Source organism: Ochotona curzoniae, unplaced genomic scaffold (genome assembly GCF_017591425.1).
Source record: "Ochotona curzoniae isolate NIBS_2020 unplaced genomic scaffold, NIBS_Ocur_1.0 contig_2688, whole genome shotgun sequence".
Lineage (NCBI taxonomy): Eukaryota > Metazoa > Chordata > Mammalia > Lagomorpha > Ochotonidae > Ochotona > Ochotona curzoniae.
The window spans coordinates 22,275,436-22,291,741 of NW_024465553.1; the positions used below are offsets into that span (position 1 = coordinate 22,275,436).

General features: G+C 48.8%; 1 protein-coding gene across 4 annotated transcripts in view; it reads left to right on the top strand.

Annotated features, from left to right (window-relative positions):
- TMEM229B (transmembrane protein 229B) overlaps nucleotides 1-16,306 on the top strand; it is a 37,308-nt gene that overhangs the window by 9,194 nt on the left and 11,808 nt on the right. The window contains exons 1-3 of one of the 4 annotated variants that reach the window (XM_040975417.1): nucleotides 11,410-11,490; nucleotides 11,834-11,907; nucleotides 13,144-13,332. The gene's annotated coding sequence lies outside the window, so the exon portion shown is untranslated. Of the gene's footprint in view, nucleotides 1-11,409; nucleotides 11,491-11,559; nucleotides 11,908-13,143; nucleotides 13,333-16,306 lie in introns of those variants that run through there. The other 3 variants (XM_040975420.1, XM_040975419.1, XM_040975418.1) reach the window with 3 other exon arrangements.

Consider the following 16,306-nt stretch of genomic DNA (forward strand, 5'->3'; position numbering starts at 1 on the left):
TGTCTTGGTCTGCTTTCTGTTGCTCATAATGCAATGCCACAGACTGGGGATGTTTCTTTTTTTTTTTATAAAGATTTATTTTTATTATTTTTTCATTGGAAAGGCGGATATACAGAGAGGAGAGACAGAGAGGAAGATCTTCCGTCCGATGATTCACTCCCCAAGTGAGCGCAACGGGCCGATACTATGCCGATCCGAAGCCAGGAGCCTCTTCCGGGTCTCCCACGCGGGTGCAGGTTCCCAAAGCTTTGGGCCGTCCTCGACTGCTTTCCCGGGCCACAGGCAGGGAGCTGGATGGGAAGCGGGGTTGCCGGGATTAGAACCAGTGCCCATATGGGATCCCGGGCGTGCAAGGCGAGGACCTTTAACCACTTGCGCCACCGCGCCGGGCCCTGGGGATGTTTCAAAGAAAGGAATATTTGGGCTCATGGTTCTCACCCAGGGTTGAGGGGTTGTTTCTGGAGGTGACTTTTCACAGGCAGAGTCCCAGGATGGCCCAGAGGTGTCACATAGCAAAAGATGAGTGCTTTGGTTTTTTTTTTTTTGTGGCTGACTCATTCTCAAGATAACCCCTGCATCATATGAATAGATTAATATATTCCTGAGGGCATAGTCCTCTTTACCTCTTAAAGGTCTCACCTGGTTCCACCTCTGAGTATCTTGTAATAGGATTAAATTTCAACAGTTTTCTGTAGGGGACAAATCCTGTTTCAATCCTAACAGTTGCCTACAGCATGGCTCTTTAGCTCTACATATTTCTGTGTGGATTTCACAAGGATAATGACATTTTTTGACGTAACCTTGAGCGAAGTGAACATTGATACAATATGTTATCTAATCTGCTGGTTGTTTTCCAGTTTTGGCTGCCGAGCCCATGTCCTTTGGAGCATTTCTCCTCTCTAGTACAAAGGGTTACACAATGCGTTTGGTTGTCGTGTCTCATGTCATGGTTGCCTTTAGTTCCTCAACCATTCTTTCTCTTGTGTGTGTGATGTTGACTTATTTGATAAACAGTCACTGCTTAAATCCCCCTCCTTCTTTTTTTTTTTTTTTCTCCAAATAGAACATTCCTCCTCCTAGACTTGTCTGATGTTGCCTCATGTTTAGGTTCATTCCTGGCTGGTGTGCTCATGAATAATGCTGTGATTTTTTTTAGGACATCACATCCTGAGGCACTAGGTGTCTGTCCATCTGCCCCCTGGACATGATGTCAAGTTTGATCACTGGTCCAATTTCTGCTCTGAACATTTACCATTGGCCCCTGCTACTAAAGCAATCTAAGAACAGCACCTTAAAACTATCAAAACAACTTCCTTCCTCTTCATCATTATCTTGCTTCTGAATTTACCAGCCATTCACCTTAGGTTTACAGATTTTCTTGGATCCCAGCCCAAGAAGTGGCCATAGCCCAGCTCAGAGGTCATCACCCATGTGGGAGGGCCTGGCTTGCACTAGGCTCAGCCCTGTTGAATTACATCTCCTGGTTTGTTTTTCTCTTCCTACTTTTAAGAGCAACAAAAGCACCCTCGTCACTTGCTCAGCTGACCAATGAGGATGCTATTGTGAAACACTGGAGTATAAAAAGACGTCTCAGGCTCTCTGTGTGTCTGTGAGCAGCCTTCGATAGAGCTGGGGAGGCAAGAGTTGGCCGTGTAAGTTGTCAGGACTGTGCTCCATGGACCAGCTTGGCCAGGGCTGCCGCACAATCCTGGAAAGGTGGATGTGTTCAGGAGTTTAGAGGAGGAGGGATGATGGTGCTGGGTTGAGTGGAATACAAGGAGCCTTCCATTGAGTGGGCATTGAAGGACAGGAAAATGTGGGTAAACAGAGTAAGGCATCCTGGTGGGGTGGGAGGTGAATCTTGTGAGCAGAGAGAGCCTGAGGCAGAAGTGATGTGAGCGCGGCAACAAATTTCACAGTGACTGGACAGGTCCAAGGGTTGGTACAGGGAACAGGATCTAACCCCTTTGGCTTGGCAGAGTGGTTGTTCGGCAAGATTTATTTCAGATCTATTTGACAGGCAGAGCAACAGGGAGGGAGTCAGAAGGAGCGAGAAAACTTTTGTTTGCTGGTTTAGTTTCCAGGTGGCTGCAAGGGCCAGGGGAGAAAGAGAAACTGGGAACTCCATCCGGGTCTCCCACATGGGTGGCAGGGGCCCAAGCACTTGGATCATTCATTGCCATCCAAGACCGTTGAGGTTTTGTGGACACCTCTTCTTGAACGCCGATTCTACAGGAGCTGTCCACCACTGGCTGTGGACAGGAGGGGCAGGGGGGTGTGTTTGCTGGTATTTGCTTGGAGCACAGAATGACAGAGGAGTGGGAAAGAGGATGCTGGCCTTGCTGCTGCTCCCAGTCTCATGGGGCTCCCCTTGTGTGCCCTGGGTTTGCTGATGTGCATGTGGACCACCCAGAACTGCTCCTCTGCTGAGCATAGAATCCACAGCCACACCAGGGATGGAAATCCTGGGCCTGGCACTATTGGTACTGTGACCTTAAGAAACCTGGCTCACCTGTGTGGGGACGACAGTCTCCATCGCCAAAGGATCGTGTGAAACCTAACTGGGTAATGTAAGTTTAAGTTCTTAGAATAGTGTGTGTGTGTGAACGTCAGCTCTTATTGTTAGGATTATTGTCACTTTATGGTTTTGTGTCTGAGAGTTCTGATTGCTGCCTTCCATCATCGAGGGGGTTCTATTGATAATGCATTTATCCTCCCTAGAGAAAGGCTTTTCTGTCATTTTTCGTGTGTTTGCCCTTGGTCTGCTGTCTGGGTACAGCCATGCATTTCCTTCATGTTCTTTCTGAGTAGGCGTGGGTGTGTTCTTATCTGTAATAGATCCGCCACCATCAGCTGACCCCCTAAGGTTGGCCCAGGGCAGGACCAGCCAACCTGGTGTGAGTCACCTAAACACTGCCCTCCGTCACTTGCAAGGCCACGATGAGTCCTGGGCCTTCCTCAGGCTGCTCTGTGGCTGTTCTAATGAATGTAATGGGTCCTCTGCTTCCTTTGTCGAAAGGAATGTTAATAATTTTCAGCAGTCTAATTATGTGGCTAATGAGAGACTGGCTGAGCTAACATTCCCTTTAATTACTCTTGCCTAACTGCTGTTTGGAGTCATATTCTGAGCATGTTGCAAGGCTTGGTACTTGCTCCATGGACAGAACTGTCCAGCGAGATGCTCCGAGGGGTCTGGGATTGTTGGGATGAAATGTCATGGTAAAGGTGCCAAGTGTGGCTTGGGTCAGAGTCCAGCCAAGTTGGCTGCGAGCCTTTCCTGGGGGCAATGTGCTTGAAGGATGGGGACAGTCAAAATAATTTGGGTACGACCTGTTCTTGACTTACTCAGCCTGGTCTCTAGCTAGCCTTCATGAGCGCTCTTGGCAAGGACACGGTACGGGGCTGTTAGGTTGTTGATAGAGGTCTGGTGAGTCGCTTTCTCTTCCCACCTTGTAAAAGTGACAACGTTTGGGTGGTGACCAGAAGGGGGATTTGGAGCTCCCAAAGCAGTAGCCACTCATGGAAATGGGCCCACATTGCTAGGAGTCTGACTAGCTTGTTCTCAGTTGTTTCTCTTCCTGTCTGCACATGATTTTATATTTTTAATGGGAAAGTCAGATTTACAGGGAGAAGGAGAGACAGAAAGATCTTCCACCCACTGGTTCACTCCCCAAGTGGCCGCAGTGGCTGGAGCTGAGCTGATTCAAAGCTAGGAGCCAGAAGTTTCTTCCATGTCTTCCGCATGGGTGCAGGGTCCCAAGGCCTTGGGCCGTCCTCGACTACTTTTCCAGGCCACAAGCAGGGAACTGGATGGGAAATGAAGCAGCTGGGACATGAGCCAGCACCCATATGGGATCCCAGAAATGGAAGTTAAGGCTTTAGCCGTTAGGCTACCATGCCGGGCCTGAGCTATCCTTTTTCATAACAGTAGAAAAGTCCTATAACAATAGTCTTTGGATAGATGATCCTTGAGCCAGCCAGATATGTTGTGGATAGGGGAGAATCAAGTGACAGAAAACCCAGCAAATTCACTGAAATAGAAAAGAATATTGACTATGTTGGAGCCTGGTAAAGTTATTTAAATATTTTCCATTACAAGCAAGTGGAGGTTTGGGCCATCAGTCAGAGCATTTAATTTTGTCTGTGCTAGTTAATAAGCATGTTATCAAGCAACAGTCAGGGCCCAGCGCGATGATTCATTGGTTAAATCCTCACCTTACAAATGCCGTCATCCCATGTGGCGCCAGTTCCTGTCTTGACTGCTCCAAATTCCATCCAACTCCCTGCTTGTGGCCTGAGAGGGCAGAAGGGGATGGATGGCCCAAAGCCTTGGGGCCTTGCACCCATGTAGGAGACCCAAAGGAGGCTCCTGGCTCCTGGCTTCAAATCAGCTCAGCTCCAGCCTTGCGGCCACTTGAAGAATGAATCAGCAGATGGAAGATATTTCTGTCTCTCTTTTTCTCTGCAAATCTGCCATTCCAATAAAAATAATAAATATAACTTTTAAAAAGAAATAGCCCAGTAGAACCTCGTATTCCAGCCCCCACCCACAAGGGCCATCTTCAGCTGCTTGAGCTTCACATGGCAAATGGAGACTTTGCTCTGGCTGGGCTGACACTGTAGGAACCACTATGTGACCTGTGCAAAAAGGGGTAGAGGCATCCTGGCATAGCGGGCCAATCTTCCGCCAGTGGCACCAGCATGATTTATATCCTGGCTACTCTACCTCCAATCCAGTTTGTTGCTTATCTGGAAAAACAGTGGAGAATGGCCCAAAGCCTTGGGTTCCTGAACCCACATGGAAGACCTGAAAGACGCTCTAGGCTTGTGGCTTAATATTGGCTAAGTTCTAGCCACTGTGGCCTTTTGGGAAGTGAATCAGTAGAGAGAAGGTCTCTTCTCTCTGGAGCTCTGCGATTCCAATAAAAATAAGTAAATCTGAAAAAAAAGAGGAGGGGGACAAGGGCGTACAGGTTGGTCTGACACTTAAATTATGTTTCCTGGGATAGAAATTTGGGATCTGAGATGGTATCAAATCATAATTTTCCCTTGATTTACTTGGGACAAATAAGTAGAAAAAAAATCTCTCCCTGTTGTAGTTGTAAAGACATATATCGAAAGAATAGATATGATTTGCAAACAGAAGTACTATCTGAGTTTCTTCCTCAGTGCAGAGAGTCGATTGCCCATGCCTTGATGAAGAATAGCATTCCATGCTTTGATCTGTTCCCTGGGAGTTGGTTTGGTTCATGGGGATCCTGGTCAATGCCCATACTACAAACCCTAAGACTCCTGAGAGTCATAATGGTAGTCTTCCCAGTACACTCTCTCAGTGTTCAATATTGGCATATAGTTATCTGTTGAATACCAAACTGTCTCTTCGGCAAGAAAAGTCTAAGAGGAAATGCATGAACATGTGGGTGCTGGAAAACATAGATGATGGGTTAAGACCCCAAACCCAGCACACGGGTAACTCAAAGTTGTGGTAGGGCTCTCTCAGAGGGCCTGATCAACTGGGAGAACTGGCAAATAAAAAGCTGCTGGAGGCCATTGTCACGACTAAGCATTAAGAGCCCAACAGCCCAGACTAAAAATAAAGTGGAGTCACTCACACTGAAGTTTCAGTTCACGGGACTGAAGCTCAGCAGTGTGTGTGACCTTCTGAAAAGTCAGGATTAGGAAGATAAACAGGCCAGTTTCCCTGGGCTTGGTAAGGAAGTTCCCTCTGCCTTAATCCTTGCACAGAAGCAATGTCACTTAATGGCAGTCAATCTCTTGCTTTTTAATTGTTCTGTCTCTGCATTCTGACCTCACTGGGAAAATGACTTTGAAGTGGCCCATCTACTTTAGTCTTTGTTTCTGCTTTCCCAGCCTTTGGCTGTCTGTAAAACCAAGCCCTTGTTGCTCAGCCTGTCTCAACATTTACTCTGTGCTGTGGAATGAGGCATTACCGGATTCTAGAATCCAAAATCAAGTGGATTAAAATTGTAAAAAAAGAGAAAGAAACAAAATAGCAGACAAGGTCCCCAACCCAACTGTGTGTGAATACCCTTCATTTCCAATGCCAGGGGAAGTTCACTCACTCCTCGGCAGTGTCAGGGGGCCCACTCAGAGTCCTGTCCTTGCGTCTGGATCCGGGCTCTGAGAGATGGCCTCTGGGCCTTCGTCTCTTCCTCTCAAACTGCTTCCTGGTTCACCCGCTCACCTTGAGACCTTCATCCTCACAGTCCAGTGTGAAGGAAGTGCCTCTTCTCAAAGGAAGAAATTGCAATGTAATTGAGTAACCTTAATTGCTTTGATTTTGGATTCCAGACATCAAAACAAAGTGCTCTGATGGGTTGAGCGGAAGAGCTTGGTTTTCCAGATTAAGAGAAGTTGTACAAAACAGAACCCAGGACAGACTGTGTACTGGTTTTCTCCAAGTTGCCTTCCTTCTAAGTTGGGAACACAATGATAGAAAAATTAAGGGACTGGTTAATAATATCAGGTTATTTAATTTTAATTTTTATTTGAAGTACAGAGAGAGAGAGAGAAAGAGAGAGAGAGAGAAAGAGACAGCACTTTTGTGTGCTGCTTTACTCCCCAGATTTGGGTATTTGGGCAGCAGGGACTTGACAGCGTGCATCACCTGCTCACCTGCTGTCTCCCAGGGCACTCATTAGGAAGAAGCTGGAATAAAAAGCCAAGTCAGGATTTGAACCCAGGCACTAATAGGAGAGGCAGGTGTTCAAAGAGATTTCCTACCCACTATGTCAACTACTTGCCTCAGGCAGGCTGTTTTAGGCCATCTTTCTGTGTGTGCAGATTAAAGCCAACTTTTTTTTTTTTTTTCCCTAAAATCAGATATACAGAGAGGAGGAGAGACAGAGAGAAAGATCTTCTGTCCGTTGATTTACTCCCCAAGTGACCACAATGGCTGGAACTGAGCTGATCCAAAGCCAGAAGCCAGGAGCCTCTTTCAGGTCTCCCACACGGGTGCAGGGTCCCATCTTCGACTGTTTTCCCAGGCCACAAGCAGGAAGCTGAATGGGAAGCAGGGCAGCCAGGATTAGGACCAGAGTTCATATGGGATCCTGGCACGTTCAAGGCGAGGTTTTAGCTGCTAGGCTACCAAGTTAGGCCCAATTAAAACCAATTTATCTACCAATTGAAACTAGCCTGGTTGGGAAATTTGTTATCTCTTTATTCCTGATTTCTCAGAAGGTCAGATAAATGGCGTAGCCACTTGTAACTTGAACATGGGTGAATACATTTTGATATCTAGCCTGGTCTAACGCGGCTTAGTCTATAACCAAGGAGCTCCTGTCTTTTTTTTTTTTTTTTTTTTTCCCTCAAGCACTCTTTGCTGGTCATTCTATTGAAAGGGCCAACCAGCCTTGGCTCTGATTAGAGTATGTGTCTGTTCCTGGGCCAAGGGAATGAGGTGGTGCCATGATTGGCCAGGTTGAGGTCTGCAGCTCATCACCCTTGGCAGTCTCAACAGCTTGAACACGAGTTATGGCTGTTTAGCCTTCTCGTACCTCAGGGTCTTCTTGCTTCTTGTCTTTCTGAGTGCCTGAATACTACCTCTTGCAATTAACTGAAGGCTTGTCCTCCAGCGTCCAGTCTCTGTCCCCTTTCCAGGCCATTCTCCTTTCTTATTGGCATCATTTTGGGACCTCCCACTAGGTATTATTTCCTAGTGACCTGTGAGCTGCTGCAGTAGACAGGTGTCCTGTCCTGTTCATGCCTGGCCTTGCTTGTCAGTTCACAATATGCCTGGCCTTCATTGGGTACTCCATAAACATTTGTAGACCTCTGGGATACAGCAGCATGAACAAACAAATCTGCTTCCACATCCACCTTGGGGTGACTCTGTTTGATACCATCTGGGGTGGCTAGGCTGTCGGGTGCTAGTGTCACACTGTGGGGAATAGCCCAGGCTTGTGTCCTGGAAGACCTACCTACTGGCCTTCTCTGCACCTGAACTGATGAGCCCTCAAAGAGGCTGGGTGGCAGGTGCCCTGAGCAACACCCTAAGGACCTGGGCAATCATGCGCTGGGTGGTAGGTGCTCGGGGCAACATCCTAAGATCCTGGGCAACCAAGAAGAGGAGGCTGACCAAGTCCTGGTCACTGCTAGCCAGGCAGGGCAGGGGGTAGTGCCTCTTCCTTCTTGGCTGCCTAGTGCGGAGGCTTGCTGGTGCCATGTGATGAGGAGTCCTGGCTGCTGGCTGATGGGATCTGCATGGGGGATTATTGATGAAGGGGAGGTGAGGTGGCTTTTTACTGTAACACATGCCTTGTGCTGGGCCAGCGGCCAGGCGGCTAATTAGAGAACTCAGCAGCTGTCCAGCCTTTTAGGCAGTGAGCAGCAGCCACCCTATGCCAGGGGGTGGGAGGACAGCAGAAGGAAGGGGGCCTGGAGCCACAAACAGCCCTCTGAGGAGTAGGCAGTGGCTCCAAAGGGACATAAGGGGGAGCATACAAGGAGTTAGATGGAGGAAGGAATAGAGGTGGCCAGGGTGATAGACAAGGTGGCTTCCAAGTGATACAGAAGAAGGGACAGAGAGATGTTGGGTGAGCAGGGAAACCTGGACTGCAAGGTCAGCAAGGGGACAAACTAGAGGGAAAGGGTCAAGTGTGTGTGGACTCAGCTCCTATCTCCACCCACCCTCCCTAGCTGCCCTGCTGCTGTTCACCCTAGGGAACTCAGTTGGGGAATGGCATAGGAAATGCCCAGCTCCCTAGGCTGCCCCTGTACTTCCCCAGGGGTGCTGTGTGGACCCAGTTTCCTCTTCTCCTCCTCCCAATCACAGGGGATTTGAAATACCAGTTGTACTTGTAGCTAAGTATGGTCAACTCTTGGGTTGGGAAAGTCCTAATCCATTAGTATCCAGGGCTGGTCTCACTATGGGATAAGTAGAAGCAGTTGTTCTGAATTAAGGTGAAGAACTTGGGTTCTTTAAGCCACCAGAGGGCTCCCCAGTGTGGGTACTTTCTCTTCACTCCAAGGGCCCTTGGTGGGGTGAGTATGGTGTAATGTGAAATCTGTTAGGTCTTTGTCCCAGGCTTTCAGTTATAGAACCCTCAGGCTGTCCTGTCAGTTGTCATTCATAATGAGGCCCTTTGGTTAACCCTTGAATTTATGCTAATTACCTGTTTAGAGCCCCCTGGGTAGCCTCTGGATGAGGCCAATGCATGGCCAGAAAGAGCAAGTGGTTAGATAACTAGAGGGCTTTCAGCCTTTTACTACTCGCCTCCGGGGAAGGTGTGGAGGGCTGGAGATTAAGTTGCTTGAAAACTCAAACAAGACTCTGCAGCTTCCTGCAGCAGAACACATGGTTTTGAAAAGTGGTCGTGTGCCCACCCCCACCATGTCCAATCTGCCTTCATCTGGCTTTTCCTCTGAATCTTTGAACATAAACCACTAACGGATAGTGAATATTTCCCTGAGTTCTGTAAAGTCCTCCTAACAAATTAATAGAATCTGAAAAGGGGGATATGAGCAGGCAGTATGGTTGGCAGCTAGGAGTTCTTCTAGTAGAGATGACATTGATGTGATTGGCTGCTGAGTCGGGGCAGAGCCCTTGAATCAGGGGGCCCGGCTCTATGCAGGGTGGAGGGTGTCAGAGCTGATATGAATTTTAAGGTATCCTGTTGGTGCCTAGTGGAGAATTGCCTGCTGTGGGGGGAAAATCCCACCTGTCTGTTCACAGAAGTGCAGGGGGCTCTGGGAAAGTTAAGGAAGAGGAGAGTGGGGAAGGAAAAGGGTGATGTTTGTATGCTTTCTGGCTCTGGTCTTATGTTCCCACCATGGAGATGGTAGTTGGGGAGATTTAGTTTTAGTTTCCTGTCTGAGAAGCAGAGACTGCATCCCGCAAGCCCAGCTCACCCTGAAAAGTTTTAGGGGTGGAGAGAAAACGATGCAGAGAGAATTTCCTGCCAGCAGCTGCTGGTTAAACCTCTTTGGGAAATGAATCCTGTGTGCACATGGAAACTGGATGTGCCTTCTGAGTGTGCCAGCACACATTGTAGAAACAACAGAATAGGCATTGTTATTCTTGGGCCTGAAACAGTGCTTGGCTTCTTGCCCATACAGTGGCCTGCAGTGTCTCCCAGGGTGTGTGGGATACCGTGCTCCTGCCCTAGCCGTCCTTGAGTGGTAACAAACGGGACTTGTGCATTGTCCAAACCCAAGCCACCCCTGTGTCTCTCCTCACTTCTAGCTCGTGTGCCAGCTCTTGGAGATGTGAGAAGGAAAAGCAAGGACCCTCTTGGCTTCTCTTATCTGCAGAACCTTGACATCACAAACCCACCTTCGTGGTGCTTTGTGGGAAAGGGCCTCTCCATCATGGTGAACTTGAAATGAGAGGTGATCACCAGATGTGACCATGCCCATGCTAACCTTGGGTGAATCAATCACCCAGTAATTTAGTCAGATTCTTCTCTACTTGGTTGGTGCATGCGTCTACCAGGAACTCCATGTTCTCAAGGACTCTACCACACAGTGAAGGAAATAGATGTGCAGATAGTTTCTAGATGGAATAAGGGGTTTCAATAGAAGGATGGTTCCTGGTTCATGGAAGCGTGGGGAGCCAGATGGCCCAGTGGCTGTGGGACAGCCTCACAGAGCAGGGAAGTGGGAGTCGGGTCTGGAAGCAGGGGTGGTAGGGTTGGGTGGATTGCAGAGAAGGGCAAGAAGGAAGGACAGGGTCATGGTCTCTGCTCTTTCAAGCTCCCAGAAGCATCCCAAGCAGGTCGATGGAGTTGCTGGTGGACAAACTCAGCTGTGTGCTTGCAAAATAAGCTGCTTAGGGAGTGGGCTAAGTAGATTATGGGGAATCAAAGGCCAGTGCTCGTGTGTGCAGATGTGTCTTAAGAATGAGAGTTTGAAGAGTGAGGGGATGGGAGGAGGGGTAACTCCAAACCTGAGGAAGGAAGTTGAATTGAAAGTGTGGATTTGGACAAAATCAGAGTCCTAAGGCTCCGTGCCTTCTCTAGTTTGGGGGTGGTCACTTCTGCACCTGCTGCTCCACAGAGTTGAGAGCCACGGCAAGGTCATGTCGAATCCACATGTCAGATGCTGTAAACTCTTTACCTGTTCATCTGTCCTGAATGCCCGTGGCTCAGCCCAGGTGGTCCACCAAGGAGCCTCCTCCTGTCTGTCCTCTGCCCGCTCTGCTCTTGAGGGACATGGAGTATTGCAGGGGTGGGGTTCGCCATCTGTCCACTCAGCAATCTTCTTGGGGACAGGATGCCAAAGGTGTCCAGCACGGGGACTTGTTTGGACCAGCTTTCGGGAATGATTGTCACCGGCAGCCCCGGCAGGCTTTGCGTGCAGAATATGGTCTTTGGTTTCTGTTTCGGTTTTGAGGGCCAGAAAGGGGAAGTACCATGGGTGGGTCACAGTGCTGCCGGCGGGTGGGTGGAGTGTCAGATGTGCCTGGACACTGTAGCTCTTTTCTCTAGGTGATGGCTACGTGCCAGGGTGGTCCCTGATCACTGTCAGGTGAGCGGGGGAGGAATGGGGGGGAAAGATAGATGGGTGAGGGGAAGGGGAGGAAAGAAGTTCTCTCTAGAAGAACAGGTAGGCTGGGGACGGGTAGGACAAACAGATTGGGGAAGGGATGAAGGTTCCTGTTTGTGGAGGAGCCATGCAGGGATAGAAGGCAAGGGCAAGTCCAAGGCAGAGCCCAGCAGCCCACAGCCCTTCATGACCTTTGTCCTTAGCTTCTGCCTGTTGACATCCACATGGGTAGACTCAGGGGGTCCACACCCCACATCCTTCATAGAATGTAGTTCAGGTCCCCAAGCCTTGCCCACTCAGAGGAAGTGTCCTGACTGCCTCATAGATTGTCAGCTTGGGGAGCAAGGACCCCGTTACTTCTGCTCAGAACCCGAGCGTGGAGGCCGGGAAGAGGAGGGGGTGAGTGTCTTCTCTGCTGGATGGTGGGTCTGTGTCTGTCATTCATTCTGCTTGGCTGCCCGTGTGGAAGCAGTGCCAGCTTCTGCCCCAGCCACATACCATGCTCAGTATCAGAGAGATTGATCTGACTTTCTACAGGCCTCAGTGCTGCCCGTGGGCAAGCAGGTGTGAAATGTGTTGTGTCAGGGGCCTTTAGGGAAACTTCAGTACCTTCACTTTAAATTTAAAAACTGTATTTTATTTGAAGGCAGTAACACACATACACAGAGAGAGAAGGGGGAGAGAAAGATTTCCCATCCCCTGGTTCATTCACTCTCCAAATGCCTGTCATGGTTGGGTTCTGCCAGGCTGAATCCAGGAGCCAGGAACTCCATCCAGATGCCCAGATGGATGGCAGGGACCCAGCCATTTGCAGTATCACCTGCTGCCTCCCAGCGTACACATCAGTAGGAAGCTGGATGGAGAAAGGAGCCTGGACTCAGACCTAGCACTCAATTTGGGATGCTGATACCCGAAGGAGCCTCTTAATCACAGTGCCAAACACCTGCCCTAGCACCTTTATTGTAGAGCAAGAAAATTTTGGAATCTTTATGAAATGGGCAAGTCTTGGAGACATTGTTAAAAACATATGCTTGGCAAAGAGTGTTCATAAAGTAAGGTTGAAGACAGCTTGTAGCCAGTTATCAAAGTGCAATAATGTCAATGAGAAAACAGTAGCAATGATAGCAAAGTTATAAAGTGAGATAAATATATGTCACAGTGGTGAAACTGGGGGCAGTAGATTTGAGCAAGACTGTTTGCTTGTCTGTGTGTGTTCCCCTTGATGCCCAAAGCACCCACTCAGTCTGCCTTCGGTAAGGCTTTGACTGCCCTTGGTAACACATGTCCCCATTGCAGGGTGAAGGTGACAGTGTAACTTGAAGCTAACGGAGGATGGAGCTAGATTCTAAAATTATATCACCTCTCGGATTTACAAGTGCACTCATTCACTCGTGATGCAGGAAGCCCCAGGTCCCTGTCCCCACATGTGGATTATCCCAGCGCCGTCTCAGACGCTTATGGCTGGATTGACTAGACAGGACAGCTGACAGGAGGTGGCCAGTTCCAGAAGGGCCCTGACCACCAGGCCCAAGCCCTGGCGGTGTTTGCCTTGAATCTGCCCCTCCTGCCGGCTTAGCCTGGCAGCTCAGAGCAGGGGCAGATTAAGCTAATGAAGGCCTCCTCTGTTATTCCCAGGGACACATGGATGTGAGCTGCCCACCAGCCAAGGCTCAGCAGAGTCCCAGGATTGATGCTTGCCTGTGCTGCTGAGAATGGCACCAAAGCCCAGTCTGGAACCAGGACAAAGGTTAGCCCAGGACATTCCTCCTGGCTACGGATCCCGATGTCTGTTCAGAGTTGAGCACTCCAGAGTGTGAAAAGTGAGTATGATTCCCCGGTCCTGCCTGCCTGCCTGCCTACCTGCCTACCTGCCTACCCAAGTGCCCCATTGGTATGTGTCTGGAGGTTCTAGCTTTAAGCCAGGTTCCCAGCCAAGGCCTGTCACAGAGCTGTGGTTCTGGAATGGAAAGGGAGCACCCAGCCATTGTAGGCATGTTGCTGCCAGAGCCATCAGAGAGCCATCTGGCTTCTAAAAACTGGGCCAGACTCAGACTGCCTGATGAGATGAGGCAAGGTGCCCAGCAGGTGGGAGACGGCATCTTCCCACATTCCGTTTTTATCAGCAGGTTCATGGATACTTTTGGGCATTGGGCCTCCTGTGCATGCTTGCAGGGGGTGGGGGCATTCCACCTGACTTCTGGATTCAGCTCAGCACCAGGCATGAGTTAAGTCATGTGGGCCTGGAAGGCTTTGAGTGGAGCATTTGGGGACCTGGGAGGTGAAGGAATTTGTAGGGTATTAGCTGCCACAGAAGTCGCCCCCCAGCCCAGAGGAGCCAGGCCTCTTGCCTTTGCCTCATTTCAGCAGCATCTCCTCTTCGTCTGCCCAGACGAGCTCAGTGTGGGGTGAGAGGCCCTGACTGTACAGCCTTGCCTGTGTTCATGTGACCTTTCTTTTCACCTTGGGCTCTGGCTTTTTTCTTTAAAAAGTGACAATTAGCTACTCTCCTGAGCCCCAGGGGATGTCTTGCCCAGAGGTGGCCATGTCTGTATGGAACAGGCAGTCCTATGGCGGAATCAAGGGCCAATGGGAAGGGCAGACAGAGAGGCTCTTTGGCAGAGCTTGGCTGGACAAGCTGGTAGGGGCTCCTGGCTGGTCCATGGGCACCTTAGAATCCATGTTTGGGTTTACAGGAAATGGAAAAAGGCTAATCAACTTTAAGTATATTTTTAAACTTCTTTCCTTTCATTCCTCTCTTCTCCCTCTCTCTCTCCCTGTCTCTTTCTTTCTTGAGAGATCTTTCATCCACAGGTTCACTTTCCAAATACCTAGGAACCAGGAGCTGTGTTGGAATTTCCCATGTGGTAACAGGAACCATTGCTGCCTTCCAGGATGTGGATTAGAAGGAAGCTGGAGTCAGGAGAGAAGCTGGGACTCAAACCTAGGTGCTTCAGCAGGGATGCAGGTGTCCAAATCGCCGTCTTTAAAACACACACACACACTCACACACACACGATTTACTGGGACCTAGCACTGTGGCACAGAAGTAAAGCTACCACGTGCAATGCTAGCATTTCTTATCAGCACTGGTTTGGATCCCAGCAGCTCTACTTCTAATCTAGTTCTCTGTTAATGACCTGGGAAAGCAGTGAAAGATTGTTCAAGTGTTTGAGCACCTGTATCCATTTGAGAGACCCAGATCAAACTCTTGGCTCCTAGCTTTGGCTCAGCTCAGCCCTGGCTGTAGTAGTTAGCTACTTAGAGAGTAAGCTAGCAGACAAAAGATCTCTCTCTGTGCTTCTTTCTCCCTCTCTGACTTTCAAAAGTAGAGTTACAGAGAGAGAAAGAGGTCTCTGCTGGTTCACTTCCCAAATGGCTCCAATGGCGAGGCCAAAGTCAGAAGCCAGATACTTCATTCATGTCTCCCACGTGGGTGTCAGAGGCCCAAGCACTTGGACATGCTCTGCTGCTTTCCCAGGTGCATTAGCAGTGAGCTGGATCAGACGTGGAGCAGCCAGTACTGGAATCCAGACTCGTATTGGATGCTGGTGTCACAGCAGGCAGCTTAACTCACTGAACACAAAGCTGCCACCCAAGTAATCTTAACCCCTGTACCAAACACCTACCTTAGTTCCAAGTAGACCTTGACTTGTTGGGATGAGAACTGACAGGTCAGGGCCATAATATATTTTCTACTCAGCTTGTCAGTTTGTGATGGGTGGGGCTTTGAGGAAGAGTTCTCAGGGTGATTTGTAGCTTCAGTGGAGCAAGCCAATCTAGACAATGGGAGGGGTGTGGACAGTGGAGAGTTGGCCATGGAGGTCATGTGACAAGACAGGAGACCTGTTCCTCACATGACACAGCTTCCCAGAACCATCTACATCATCTTAAGCAGCCTTAAGACTGCTCTGCTTTTGGTCTGGTGTTTCTGCTCCTGGCGTTATTCATTAAAAAATCTTTCGTTAGGGGACCAGACACCATCTTCAATACTGGTATCCCATATGGGTACTAGTTTGAGTCTTGACTACTCCATTCCCAATCTGACTCCCTGCTAGTGCCCCTGGCAAAGCAGCAGAGGCTGGTCCAAGTCCTTGGGCACCTGCATCCATGTGGGAGACATGGAGGAAGCTCCTGGCTCCGAGCGTTGGTCTGGCCCCAGCCATGTGGCCATTTAGGGACTGAACCAGTAGATAGAAGGTCTCTTTCTCCCTTATATTCCTCACTTTCTCTGTAACTCTGCCTTTCAAATAAAAATGTGCTTAAAGAAAAAGAAACCTTTCATTAGGAAATGGTTCCAAAGAGGCAACGGATTGAAGTAGTTATAAGCATAAAAGATATTCTTAAAGATATCTGTAATAGTGGAATTGGGAGATAAGTGCTCCTTTGTTGAACATCTGAATTAAGTAAATTATAGTTTTCCACTTGGTGGAATATTACACAGCCATTACAATAATGAGCACATGGGCTATATAATAAGTTGGAAAGCTTGTTATGATATAATAAGTGAAAATAGCAGGTTACAAAATAAGCACATAATGGTTAACCTGTAAAACACACACGTGGGAAAAGATTACAAGGGAGAAATGATAATAGTTGTTGGGTTGGTGGAATTGTGACTGCTTTCCTTGACTCTGATGCACAGATTGGCTTCTGTTAAAAGAAAACTTAATTTGAATGACTACTCCCTACCATTTAACAGCGACTTTCTCTAAGATGCAGGGTTGGGGGAGCTTTTGCAAATTCATTGCTTTGGGTAATGTTTAAACCTCAGCTGTGAGCACATGCTACTTGTGTAATT